Source organism: Ammospiza caudacuta, chromosome 6 (assembly GCF_027887145.1).
Source record: "Ammospiza caudacuta isolate bAmmCau1 chromosome 6, bAmmCau1.pri, whole genome shotgun sequence".
Taxonomy (NCBI): Eukaryota; Metazoa; Chordata; class Aves; order Passeriformes; family Passerellidae; genus Ammospiza; species Ammospiza caudacuta.
In genome coordinates, this window is record NC_080598.1 from 29,533,692 (window position 1) to 29,548,515 (window position 14,824).

Here is a 14,824-nt window from a genome sequence, read left to right on the forward strand (position 1 = left end):
TTTTTGGGATGATGGTTGCTGTCTTTGGATGCAAAAGAAATGTGTGACTAAGCGCCGTGGTGTTTAGCTGCGACACCAGGCAACAGTTTTAAACACAGTGAAAAATCTTAGTAAAACAGGGAAATCTTTCTGTGAGAACGTGTGTAGAAGACACGACCGTTAGTTCTAACCCTAGGTCCTGCCACCTTGCCCATTGATTTTACAGGAGATTTTAGTGGAGGGTAACACCGGATTCATTACAATCTTGGGGAAGTCAATAAAACAAGTATTTTTTGTCCTCTAAAATTAAAGTTTTTGCTCAGTAACTTAAAAAAAAAAAAAAAAAAAAAAACACCAAAACAAAAACTTGGGATCTCCGTTAAAAGCAAAGGAGTGGAAATTTTTGCTGAAACTGTGTTTAAACACTGTATTACAAATGTGCCTTTTGTGGCACTTACGGCTCCTTCAGAGCACCCATATCATATAAATCCCCTTTTGCTGGTCCAGTACATCTACTGTTTCACATTTTTATCTATGTACCTTTCTTCATCCTCATTTCCATATTGAATGCTGCATTTTCTCGATATGTCCTGGGTCTTTTCTAAATACATCAGCAGGTTTAGATGTGCTCTTTTAATCTCCTTCCTCTCTATGCTGTTCCTCAAAGAACAGATGTTAGACTTTAGCAATGCTCAGTTCTGGGCATTTAACCACTTTGCCTTTTCTTGGTTCCTTGCTTTGCATTTTATTTAGGGCTGTGCATATATTTTGCAACTTTCTTGTTGCAATTTCCATGCTGAGTCCAAAGATTTTATACCATTTCACGTAGGGTATTGCTGACTGGTTTCCTCAGTTTTTAAAATCTATTTTTCATAGTATTCCTTTAATTGTCATTCATTTTCTCTATGGATTAATTAATACACAAGTTATCCTTGTAGTCACTTACACATTCTCTATTTTACTTCAGTAATTTCTTTTAAATTAGTCTTGTATCACCACATCTTTAGAGGTCTGACTGCTCCTAATTACTAATTATCTGCAAAAATATCTGGGCTGTTGAAAACCTAAGTACTGCAGTGTGGAGTGAGATTCCTTTCCCCCTTGTCTGCAGTGCTAAATCCAGTATTTAGTGACTGGAGAAGCTTACATAGCTCACATGCCTTACAGGGCAGGTATGATACTGCCTCAGACTGTCCTCCAAGCCTCTGGGAATTCATGATTCAGTGCAGGACTGAGGCAGATGCAGAGCCATTGTATTTTTTCAGTCCCTAAAGATTTTCCAGTGAATGTCTCAGTCAGTTTTTTGAATGCATAAAATTTTACCAACAAGAAAACTTAATTACATGTGTGCAGAACTACCTCACTCTGTTTAAACCTGCTGTTCACTAGTTTTGACTGATCCTCTCGAGGCCTTGTGATAGAAGAGATGTGCACTGACTTCATGCATCTCTCTTTTCTGCCTTTCACTCCTCCTGTTCTTTTTCTGGGTTGCAGATTCCTCAGCTATTTGTGCCTTGGGTGGAAGCAGTTCCACCTCCTTGATCAGGCCTGACATTTTCCTCTGTATTCTTTTTGAACATAGAAAACTGAAATACTGAGTAATTATTCCATGCAAGATTTTTGAAATGTGGCAAAGTGCTCATTGTTCTCCATGACCCTTTCGTGTCTGCTGGAAAGCAGCAGGAAGGGCAGGGAAGTGTTTGCACTCACACACCTCGTTCTGCTTGTCTTCAGACTTCCTGCCTAGATGCTTCCTGCTGTCGGTGAAATAATTTTTGCCCTTCAGACAATAAAGCTCTAACTGTATATGGGAACCTGGGAGTGCTTCCAAATTCCCAGGTCTGGCTGTGCCCTCTGACTACATCCCGTCCCATACTATGATGAGATCCATAACTGCTGGTGCAGTCCTGTTTGCTCTCTCGTTTCCATGGGACATAAACTCTGGGCATACAGTCCAGGAGCTCTCTGGGCTCCTGTAGCAGGCAGCTAAGTGTTCACTGACCTAAGTGGCAAACAGAGGGGTTACATCTCTGTGCACCACAGAGGAGGAGAGCCTCGACCTTGAGACCAAAGGCCATTCCATTTCTGGCCCACAATAACAGGATTTCTTGACAAAGAATACTACAGCAGAATTCAGGAGTGGGGAGGCCTGTAGGAAACATGGGCTTGTGGATACAACATGTCTAATAAATAAAACTATAGCATTGAATTTAAAACATTAGAAGAATAATAAATGTAGATTTTTACAGATTCCATCTGTCAAAAACCCAGACTGCTTGCTGGAAAAGAGATATGTTAGTCTCACAACCAAAGGATCAGAAAGTTGAAAATTGATGCTCTGTTAACTTCATTTGCTATACTCTACAGCAAGTTTAAAAAAATCACATTTGCATGAGTGATATTAGGTACACAATCTCAGTTTTGCTTTGTCTGTGTTTCTTGTGTTTTTGATGTAATAGTCTCAATCAATCTTAAAGAATATTTGATAATATCAATAGCATTTAAATCCAGCTTGCTAAAACAAATTAACATGAGTTGGTTCTTGTATAGATGGGTTTTAGTTGTAATCCTAAACTCAAGGGGTTCCAGAATCTTGCACTTGCTTACATCTAGGTCTGGAGCAGGTACATGTTCTTCTTCAATAATTCTTCAGCAGCTATGAAATGTCCACATGTTTTCTTTGTCTTGCTATTAGAGGAAGAAGCACCTAAAATAAGTAGCTGAAACAGGTATTTGATATGAAAATTATTTATTTGCTGTAACTTCTACTCTGAAGTAGTAATTTATTATATAAATTCAATATTTATTTACATTCACATAAAGATTTCTTAGTTCACAAATGGCTTCCTTGATTTTTTTTTTTTAGAGACAATGGATTTTGTTCTCTGCTGCATTTCTGGACCGGCAATCCTCTGTTTCTATAGCACAGGTAGAACACAAACAGTCAGTGTAAACTCCCTCACACTTCCTTGTCCACACAGTTTGGCAGGTCACTTCTGCAAGTACAGTGGAGCAGAGCCTCACCTAGCCACGTTCCTGAGGTTGTCAACGTGGGAAGGACATGAGTTCATTAAGGAGGAGCTGGTTCTTTGAGTTTATTCCCTCCACTGATAGACAGGCTTAACATTTTTGATGACAAATTAAGTGCTATTCTTAGCGTTCTTTGGCTTGTCTTCACTTCCTAATAAAATTCCTTTTCTTCTTCATCAATAGGACGATCCTTTATTTCATATTCCCCGGTGCTGGGCAGCCAGCCAAGCGCTGGGTTCCCTCTCTGGCAGGCACAGGCGTGCCATGGCCATCGGGTTGTTTGTGCAGCGCTTGCTCTTTCTTGTGCTGCTTTTTCCGCTCCACAGCTGTACGCAAGGCCTGAAGAATCAAATCTTTGTTGTTCTGGACGTTGTAGTAACTTAGATTCACCAGTTTGTCAAAATTTTCCTCTGAATAGCTCAGATTGTTTATGTAATATGGGCCACAGGCATTGGTAACATCAACCTCGCCTTCTGCCATCTCTGAGGGACTACGCTTCACACCTAAACAGACAAGCAATGGCTTGGTTCATTTGCACAAAACAATTGGGGTCTGGGTGTTTCCCAGGCATGCACAAATAGTGGATCACAAACCTAAACTAAATCAGGTTTTTGCTCGACTCTGCACCAATGGGACTCGGCATATGAGCAGGCTGAGCTTCTATCTATCTGCTAATACATAGAATAAATAGGTTCTTGGAAGGGAAGAGGTCAATTAATTTTGTTGGATTCTGAAGATTACTGGATTCCATTATGTGCCTTTAACTGCTAGAGGACAGCTGAAGATGCCAGCCATGGGGCAGAGACCTGAGGAGGTGGAGATCCACTGCTGCGTGGTATCCTGCAATCCCACGTCAGGGTTTCACCCCAGCCAGCAGCTAAGCAGCACAGCTGCTTGTTCAGTACACCCTGACCAGGGGGTGGGGAGAGAACCAGAAGAGCAAAGGGAGAAAATGTGGGTGGAGATAAAGGCGGTTTAATGGGACGGAAAAGGAAGAGCAACATAATTCTCATTCCAGATCCCAAACAGCACTATTCCAGCTGCTAGGAAGAAAATTAACTCTTTCCCAGATCAAACCAGGTTCACATATGTTTTTATGCTTCCTCATCATTTGCACAGACGCTTTGGTTTTCTGACAGGTGGCATGAGGGAAAGAGAGCATTAGCAACCCAGAAATGGTAGGTAATACTGTCAGAGAGAGTATCAGAAACATGAGAATTTTTCTGTCAGCCTCCAGTGAGACCAAGAGGGCGTTACTGTAGGAGACAAGCACCCTCCACAGTAACAGATACCTGCACCCCCTGAGCCATGGCAGGGGAATAGGCACTGGGAAAAGCATCTCCCTGACAGTACATCATGCATTTGGGGAATCTTTTCTACCAACATGGATCTAACAACATCAATCAAAGGGTTCTGATTTTCCTTGAGGGGTCTCTCAGTGTCCAATAGATGTACTCCTCTCAGCTTTGCAGACAGTTACAGTGAACTGGTGCCACTCAACTGAAGCAGTCTAAGTGTCCCACAGAGAATTCCCTTTCTACTTAATTATGGAATAGCTTAAGAGTGCAGAAGTTAAGCAGTTTGAATATGTCAGTTTTACTTTTTTACTGCCCAGACTCTAAATTCCCCTTCTGAACAAGCTGATGGATGAACTGCCTATGGAAAAACTGCCTGTTCATGTGATTGTACTAAAACTTCACATGCTGTACAATTTAGATCTGGGCTAGGGCATGGTACTGAAGCCCTATAAATTAAGCTGATCTCTGCCTGTCACTAACAAAAGGCAGACATCCTTTTCCAGCATCACAGGACCTTCTGCAGCATCCATCCTGCTGCTATGGAGGTCAGGTCTCAGCTGCAAGGTGTCAGTCCTCCCAAAAAATCTGCCTGCACAGAGCCCTTCCATGCCAGCTCAGCTGACCCTTTGCTCGAGGGGGCATGACGAGGACCCTTCTTTCTCTTCCTGTTTAGTCTCATCTTGCAGCCACCAGCTGAACTGGTTGGGCAACACAAGCTTGCCTCAAGGGTATGCAATAGGCAGATATTGTGCAGGTCTTCAAATGAATTTTCTTCATTCTTAGCAACACCCCTTTTTAGACTTGCTGATAATTTATGTTGACATTTAACATCTGCACATCATCAGACGTACACCTGATAGTAGATAACTGACTGAGGCTAGGCATCCCTCATTTCTGGAAATTAGTGAAGGGAAGAAGGCCAGCAAACTCCCTCACAGAGCAGTACACAAGAGCAGTTCAGTATAGAAGAGCAAAACTGAAGCTAAATCTCAGTTCTCCTTCTACTTCTTTCTTCTTTTTTCCTTTCTTTAATTCTCTCTACAAAAGGCAACTGCAGAAAGCAACTTTTGGGCTATCTCATCATTTGTGAGAGCTGGAGTAGAATGGTGTGTGTACCTGTATAAATACCCTTAGTCTATTTGAATCCTGCTCAAAACCCCAGTTGTACACCTCAAATGTGCAATGAAGTCAATCAACAAAAGAAAAGTACCATATTATCTTTTACAACTTACTTAACATAAAAGAATAAGGATTGATACAATTGAGACCATAGTTTCTGCATTTGTTTTGGTGTTAAATTGAATGTACCATGTACTAACATGGAACTTCTGGCTTTCAAGTATACTGTGGGGCTTTGAAGTGAACTCACAATCTGAGTTAGGAATTTTAGCATCTGGAGAAGGAGCAACTGAGGCTTTGGTAGCAAGAGAATATTATGGCATGTGGGATGTGGTACCAGGACTTATAATTCATCTGTTTAGAAGTGACAGGCAATGTTGCTATTGACACTCTTTAAATTTCAAAGGTAACAGACACAGTTGGAATGGCTCAGTGTTGCACTTTCATCACTTCACTGTGCTTCACTGTTACATTTTCATCACTTTGCTAGTTCATACTTTTGTTTTCAAGGTTATCTGCCTAACTGTAAGCCTGGAAATTATTTTAAACAATGAAATCCATAGACTCCTTGGAGCATTCTCTAACAGGAGAGGATGACAAGTATGAGAGGACATTAACCCTGTGAATTTCTGCTACAGCAGATAAAAAAAATATTGCTTTCCTCAATTAACTGCAATCTGCTTATGAAAAGCCAAAAAAATCTGAAGAGGAAAACATGTGGCAAAGGCTAATCCCACATGATCCTCTACTGTCCAGGAAAAATCACATATTTTAAGTTTCTTGATATGGTTCATATGTAAGCAAAGAGAGTTCAAGTTTGTTATTACAGTGTGATCTGAAAACCAGGTATTATCCAGTAAAAAAGAGGAAGAAAGTGGCCACTGTCTGTTAATGTGATGGGTAACTGTTAACTTACCAGGTGCTTTGTATTCCCTGAAGGTGTCATTTACTAGAGGGAAAAATATCACAATAGGTGTTTCTGGGCTCTCTTTATCACCAACAATGTAGCATTCCTTCAGATGTGGAGTTTCCTGATCATCTGGCACCTTTGTAGGAAAAGGAATTCCCTGTTTTGCGAAGTATTTAGAGGCATCTTTGAGGGGCTTGTTGCCACAATAGGAAAACAAAACAAAAGAAAACATCAGGACATACAGGAAGAACTTTGAATTTGACCAAAATCTAATTTCACTGGGAATATTTGTGGGGCAAGGGACAGGTTCTGACAGATTATGGTACATAACCAATTTAGGTCTAGGTTGAGGTTTTTTATGCAGCCAAGCCTTGGAAGGCCAGAGTTAAGTGAGATGGATCTGACTCCACATGTCTCTGAAAATCTACACTGGCTATGTTTCACGTTTGGCTATGAAAAAGTTGCCTTTAAACAACTTTTTATTCCTGAGGAATTTAACATTCCTAAATGCAAACTGTTGTTGCATTTATTTGCATATCTAGTCTTCTACATTAAACCTATTGTTGCAGTTATATTGTCCTGAAGGTACATTTTCCCTTGCACAGGGAATATTTCTCAATATTGCATTGACAAATATTAGACAATGTTTAAAGGCAATTAGCTTCATTCATTCTACTTCTGACTGCCTTCAAATCAGCTAAAACCACTTACATGTAAAAAGGGGCAGGTATAGTTTACTAAATTATTACTTCCTGATAACATTTGTACTGTTCCATAAAGATATGTGACCCCCAGTTAACAGCAAACTGTTAACTTATCAACACTTCCCAGATATTGGGGAAAAACAAAAGTTTCTATGAGTAGAGGATCAGCCACTCTGGGAATTCAGCGATGAAACAGAGAAGTCATTGAAGAAGAATGTGCAAGACTCACCCCTGTCTGTGAACCTGAGCTGTAGTTGAAATGCAAAATGACATCCACTTTCCTTTCTGGCCTCATAAGGGGTGGGTAACTGGTAGCAAAGGCAAATGCAGTATCAATCAGGATGAGGTAGTCTGTAGCTGTTGTCAGGTGGTTGGGCTGGGAGTCCAGCTCACAGTCTAGGAAAGAAACACGTTTTTTCAGAGAAAGTGCCCAATGCAAGGGAAGTGCTGAGGAAGGTCTACTGTTAACAAAAGGGACTTCAACTTTTCTTGGGTCCTAGACCTACCCATCTAGCTGATGGCTGCAGTTCGGTAATTTCTCAGTTCCTCATCTGGCTTCCTCTTTTCTCTCTTTACTCTGCAATTTCTTTGGTTTTCCTCTGACTAAAAAGGATTAACTTGGGGCTCAGAAGAGTAGACTTAATTCATCTTGTGTGTGACTCTGATCAGGTTGGTGTGTTTTTTTGTTTTCTTTTTTTTTGTCTTTTCTATTAATATGAAACAAATCAAAATGGCAGCCCGCTCTCTCAACACAGTAAAAGGACTAAATGTGCTGGGTGCCTTGCTCACTATGAGAACCAGCACACAGCTACAATTTCACATGGAATAACTGGTGCCAGACTGAACAAAAAAATTCCCTACCTGGACAACAGGTAATACTGTTACAAAGATTATGTCTTACTTAGAAGTAAAAATGTGACAGGAAACAAAGCTCCCTGCTGCAGCCCTTGAGTATGGGTGACTAATTGGGACTCCTCTCACCTATCAGTTGTGGGACTTTATGGATTTTTTTGAGGAACTTAGTTTGAAGCCTCTCTTGATAACTAATTTTAGCTTTCAGTGACAAACAGTGTCAAATACTATCAGAACAAAACAAAAAAGCAGTTAGCTTGATAACTTTTAAAGGATTGTTTCTTTTTCACAAGGATGGTTTTCACTGTAACTGAAAGCAGGGTGTTGTTACCACACCTTTCCACTTGGAAAACTCGCTCTCCAGGTAGTTGTTGTTTATCTGGAGGCCTTTCAGGAAGTTATGAATTTCTGAGGCTGCTGGACGTAACATTGCAACATCTCGGAATATTTCTGAAAAGCTGTCAGGAGGACAAACCACTCGAGTATCCAGCTCATTTGGTCTTGTAGGGAATAGGGCTTCATCATCTGCAGAAGAAAGAATAACAGCTTATATATGTGCAGTCAATCTTGCAGTCATCTCTTAGTCTAGTATGTTTGAAAAATTTGGACTTCTTTCTCTTTTTACTGGCAGGATTTTCACAAATCTCATGGGTTTTTTAGCTTAGCTTTGAAAAATTCCTTTCTTCTTCTCACTTCACAGTGATAAAAGCTTTTTTTGTACTGCAAAAGACTCCACCTACTAGAAATTTCTTTACTCTGCTATGGTTTTATCTATTAAATAGAAATTTCTTTGCTCTGCTATGATTTTATCTATCAAATTGCACTTACCTGTGTCTTCCTTTGCTACTCCATGCCACATTTTCTCTCTCAGGCACATATAAAGCCACACAATAACAATCTCTCAGCCACACAAACATAATTAATGTTCCTCACTAGCAAATACAGAATCCTTGATTTAACAACCAGAAATTACTCCCTTAAAAGTGCTAGAAGATAAAATAAGTAAGCCTTTTTGAAATACTTCTCTTCCTTGTCATCTTTTCTTTGTAATGTGTTTGTCTAGAGTATTTATACTTGAAATCTGACCCAGCAGAGATCTTTCGTAATTTTGTATCATGTTTTGCAAATCTCATCCTTATGAGTAGTTTGGAATGACTTCCAATAGTACTGAAGTTTGTGTCAATGATTTGTAGACTTCAGAGATGCAAGGATGTTGTTTGCTCCCATTTCTCTGATGCTCCAACTTGTGAGTGAGGAGCTAGAGGGTTGTGGAATGCTATGTGAACATCCTCCATCTACAGGGATATTTTTCTCTGGTTTTACCCTCCTGCTCAGAAAACATCTCATAAGAGGGTCATTGTCTCTTTTATTTTTCTGTGATGGATCCTGTGGGTTCTTTTCACATACAACTGAAATAATTGTAGTACATGGCATGAATTTCCTTCTGGTTTACATGGGGATAATGGAATTGCCGGAAGAGAATGTTCTAAAAGGACTTTGAAAAAAATTCAGTAAGAGAGCAGCAGCACAGAGGGGAAACCTCCCCCCCAAAAACACCCACAAAATAATCACATAAGAATAACCCACCTATGTCAGTAATTTTGTCTCGTGTCCATTTGTGCCAGAAGTCTTCTGAATTAACAGATATATACCAAGCATCCATGAGATTCAAGGAAAATACACTGCTCCAGATCCCTGTGGCATAGGATGTATTTGACAAAAAATAAATGGGGTGCAAAGGAATTTGATATAAAACTTTTGAATAACTGTGTCACTGGACACTTCAGGGAACGGGGGCATAAATGTCCTTTAATCATTCTAGAGAAGCTAAGGAGAAAGTGCCAAGGTGTAGAAAGGGGGTGGTGACCTGAGATGCAAAATGACATCCACTTTCGTTTCTGATCACAGAAGGATCTGGGTCCTTACTAGAAACTGCAGCCAGGGACAGAGAGATTCTAAGTTGCTTCTTTACACCTCACCATTAGCTGTAGTGAAATCTCCACACAAGCAAAAAGTTTCAACTTCTAAAAAAAAAACCCTGAAACTTCCTTTTTCCTTTATGCAGTTAGTGGAAGTAGAAAGAACAATGAGGCAAGAGATTGCTTCTGCAAAGGGAAGAAAGGTTTCCTTACTGCTTTCACTTTTTTATGCAAGATGGGGAAAAAATATAAGTATTACAACCTATTTGCACTCTGAAATGGAAATTTTATCTTAAGAACTAATCAGGACTAGATGTGGCAAGAACTTTGTAGATAAAAAGGTGCATTTTAGAGACTCAGGCTGCAAAAGAAATGGATGATTTAACCTAGCAGCAATGATACACAACTTTTGTTGCTGACAAATATATATATATATGTATTGCAAAGGTCTCATGTCAGTACACATAACCACAGATTAAATCAATAAATCTGTTAAGATGAATAAAATCACAGAGAAAATGAAAAATCCTGCAGATTGTGACCTGTTATCAGTTCTGGTATTTTACCATATAATGCTCCTGGTAGATAAAAACACACTAAATGTTTAATTTCAGAAGAGGTGTTTGTGCAGGAGCAGATTATATTATACTACTTTTTCCCAGTACAAGAAATCACCTTCCAAAAAGCAGATTCTGGATTCTGGGACTTTCTTCATCAGGCGACCCATGAAGAACTCGCTGCCAAAATCTTCTGCAGGAATGAAGGCACCATATTTTGGGAATCCTACCTCATAAGGGGTGAATTCCACCCATTCTAAAAGAAAAGGCATAAGACAGACTGATTACAGCAGCAGAGGCATAATTATTTTAATAAAACATGATATTGGCCAGGTTAAGGCAGACTGGTTTCTAATTCACACCCTTTGCAACAGGCATTTATTCACTGTACACTTCATGGTGGTGAACATGCAGAACAAATTGTCCTCTTACATCTATATGTCTATATAAGCTTTTTGACAGTTTCTGTGCATAATGTGCACAAAAGTGTAGAAGTACATAGTGTCTTCTGTTGTCCTGCCTTTGACCCTGAATACTGAATTATACGAAGGTCTTTAAAATATTAACTATTAAATGTCTCCTTTGAGGTGGATTAGCCTTCAGAGTATTTGTTTATTGAATTGATATCCTTATCTAATCTTAAATTGACCCCAATTGGGATTAAATATTACATGCAATTCTGGAGTATTGTTACCTCTAAAATCCTGGTCGCTGATTTTATCCTTCACATTGAGAGAGAGGTAGATGGGCAGTGGATTTTGACCCTGATTTAGTGCCTGCTGCTGATCTGTGAGCTTATGGTAGTCCTCCTGTTTTGAAAAATGACAGTAGCTCAGGACAATTGGATGACACAAAGAGCCTGCCACTTAATCTAAACCTGGGTTCTGACAATGCAGGCCATACATGACTCCAACTAGGACATTCCCCAGTTGCTTAGTTTAGAGAGGTGCTGTCATCCCTATCCCTGCCCCTCCCCTGCCCCAACACTTCAGCACAAGAATAATCCTAAATCCATATATTGAAAGAATGTGGTGAGGAGAAAATGCTGTTACCCACATTTTTCATTTCACAAAAAATGTCTGGGAATGTTTGAAAAGCACTCCTGACAGGAAATATTTCATTATGAAAGAGTGAGCCCCTCTCTGACTGCCTAGAAAAACACCTTTTCCTCAGAGCTGTGACAGAGACAAGGCTCATGCAGAGTGTGCAGCAAGCCTTGGCCTTTCTGCTGCAGAGCTCAGGCAGGGTGGAAGGGCAGGATGGTTTGGGAGCAGAACCAAGGTTTGGGAGTGTGCTCCGACAAGCAGAGCTGCAGGTGCTCCCCCTCAGCAGAGCCCGTGGAAGGATGGCTGTGCCACCAGTGCCACCAGGCTTCCCTTGGGCCACTGCTCTGGGGACACTCACAGCTCCCTGCTGAACACAGCCCCACTGTGCTATCACCAGGCAGTAGAAATGTGGCTGTGTGGGGGATTATTAAACATTACAGGGGGGATGTTTTCTCATTCTAAAGCATAAATGACCTAGTGGGAAAGAAATATTAATGAAGATTAAAATAGGGCCCGAACAAAGCTCTTGATGGAAATGTTTGCAGGGTGATGTCTTATTAACAGCTCAGAGATACTGTCTTTGGGCTTGTGATTTTCCTTTGCCTTGTTTTATTGTGCAGCTCTTTTAAAAGAACAGCAGGATTTTCATGGAAATATTTACATGTGAATTCACAGGATCACAGAATGCTTGGAGTTGGAAGGGCCCTTAAAAATCACTTAGTTCCAATCCCACTGCCACAGACAGGGACACCTTCTACGAGACCAGGTTGCCCCCCATCCAACCTGGTCTTAAACACCTCCAGGGACAGGGGGTCCACAACCTCTCTGGGAACTCACTACCCTCATAGTGAAGAATTCTTATTCTTATTAGGTATTAGGTATTCCTAATACCTAATCGAAACCTGCCCTCCTTCATCTTAAGGCCATTTCCCTCTTGTCCTACCACTGCATGCCCTTGTGAATAGTCTCTCTCCAACTTTTATATAAGCCCCCTCTACATCCTGTGAGGAATAATTAAAAAGAGGTTCATACTGTAAGTTTCCTGTTATTTCTTTTCATTCCCATCCTTTCTGTACCAGGTGTGAAGTTAAGATCTCTATAATACAGGCAACAAGCATGGTACAATGGTACAATGAATGGTATTGCCAAGGCACATGCTTTAGCCATATTTATGAAAAACAAACATGCAAAAAAACCTATTTTGCATAAGGGTAGCCAAACACTGGTATGTGTTGCCCAGAGAATTTCTGGAGTCTTCAGCTGTGGAGATGTTCAAAGCCCATAGCTCAGGGTAGCTGGCCCTTCCTAATCCTGCTTGGACAAGATGATTCCAGAAGTGCCTTCCAGTCTCAACTAGTTTTTGATTTACTCTCTTTCCTCACTGCTGTATTCACTGGATATTCAAATCTGAAGAGAAAGGTGCTGGTTTTGTACCTTATCATGTAACATGATTTCAATGATGAGTCCCCACAGGTCTGTAAAACACAACTGATGTCCTTCCTGTTTCCTCTGGCACAACTCTTCCAAATAGTATTTCAGACGATCAGGGGCAAAACAAGTGACAAACTTATTTTTAAGTACATGCTTTCGGGCATCATTGAGGGTTTCCTTGAGATCCTTTTGGGACCAGTCAGGATCTTCATACAAGTTTGACATGGTCCTAAAAACAAAAAAGAACAAACAAAAGAACCCCACAAGGAAAAGTGTGAGTTCTGAAACAGAGCTTTGGGAAGTTATGGAGGTTTGTGTATTATTGTCCTCATTTATATGAAAAAACATCACGTGTTTGGTAGTATCCACATATTTAATTAATTAGAAATGTGGGAAAATACCCACTGAAAGAAACAACAACAAAATGGAAGCAGAAAAAGAAAGCCTCTTCTTGATAGTTAAGATCATATAACTCAAGATCCCTCCTTGACGTCAATTTTGGAAAATTCGTGTGTTCTTATCTTGCTCTTACCATGTTGTTCCAGATAAACCAGTGATATATGAGACACAGTCCAAGACATTCATTTCCTGCACACTGAGGAGGTGAGCATACATGGCTGTCAGAGCTCTGGTTCCACCTCCTGTTGTCATGATTGCCACCACAGGTACCTGTTCAATCCCAAAATACATGGATTTAGTGACATGGCCTGAGAAGGGACAGAGACTCTGATTAGAAGGAGAAATTTACAGTACTGATAAAGTAGTGAAAACATGCCACCAGCGTGAAGAACGTGAAGTCCAACGTGAAGAAAAACCTGAATTAATAATGGAGCATGTAAGGAGTAAGAAATACATCATTTTTTCCTCTGTCAAGCAGCTCTGCAATAGAACATGAAATCCATTATCACATTTTCAGTGCTCTGTTTGAAAACCATTAACAGAGCAGCAAAAAATTAGAGGAAGTGTTACCTTCTTTCATCTGAATCAGATTATTATCAGACCAGAAAATATCAGTGCTGTCTCACAATTTCCATGTGGGCAGTAATAACTTCTCTTTTCCTGAAGTTTGCTGAAACTATTGTACAGTTATTCTACAGGCCATACTAGAAATTTCATAACTGATAGATTTAAGAACACAGGTCAGTTCAGAACCCCTGAAACCACAGGCTGGTTTAAAAGTTTCCCTCCAGAAACTTTTAAAGTTTCTGGAGGGAAAGAGGAACCATGCTCACTCCACCTGCTACATATGTATTTACAGTACTAGGTAGGCAAGTGAGCTGCAATTACTGGCTTCTGTGATCATACAGAAATCCAGGGACTTCTGGGCAGTCTTAGAAACAGAATTAATTTATAAGCATGACTTGGCTTCTTTAACAGTAAAGACAGTTACTGTGCATTGGAGTGAATGAATGTCATATATAAATCAGAAAAATATAGAGAGACTGTATGCTCTGCAGGGAAGTATGGGCTCTGCATCTGAGGGGAAGGGAATGACACATGGCTTAGTGCTGGCATTGAAAGGCAGAGTCTTGTGTCTGAAAGGTCTAGCTATGCAAGAAAAGCTGAACTCAGTTTAGGTCCAAACAAGAAAAAATTACCATGTCTGCATTTGAGTTTAGGTTTCACACTACAGTCATAGGTGCATAAATAAAATAAGAGACACCTGATTTTCCCCTGCCTTAAAATTTCTGTTATCAATCCTGCTTGCTGAGCAAGATGAAGTCAGACTGGCAGCGTGCTATGCTCAGACAACAGGACCCTAAATGGTGGCACAAATGATACACAAAATCCAGATTTAGCCGTGAGGGAATGAAGTGCTGGATCCACTGTTCAGATCTGGCCAAAAAGAAACTTTGGCCTTGGCTCTGAGAGCACCAAGCCCTTCTCTGTGTTATAGGGCAGACTGCTACTGAACACAAGGCTAGATTCTCTAGCTTCAGGGCTACAAGGCTTTTTATTCATGTCTGTGATGAGTACTC

General features: G+C 40.3%; 1 pseudogene; it reads right to left on the reverse strand.

Annotated features, from left to right (window-relative positions):
* Positions 1 to 3,150: 3,150 nt before the first annotated feature.
* Positions 3,151 to 14,824, reverse strand: part of LOC131558948 (cytosolic phospholipase A2 epsilon-like) — a 36,859-nt pseudogene continuing 25,185 nt past the window's right edge.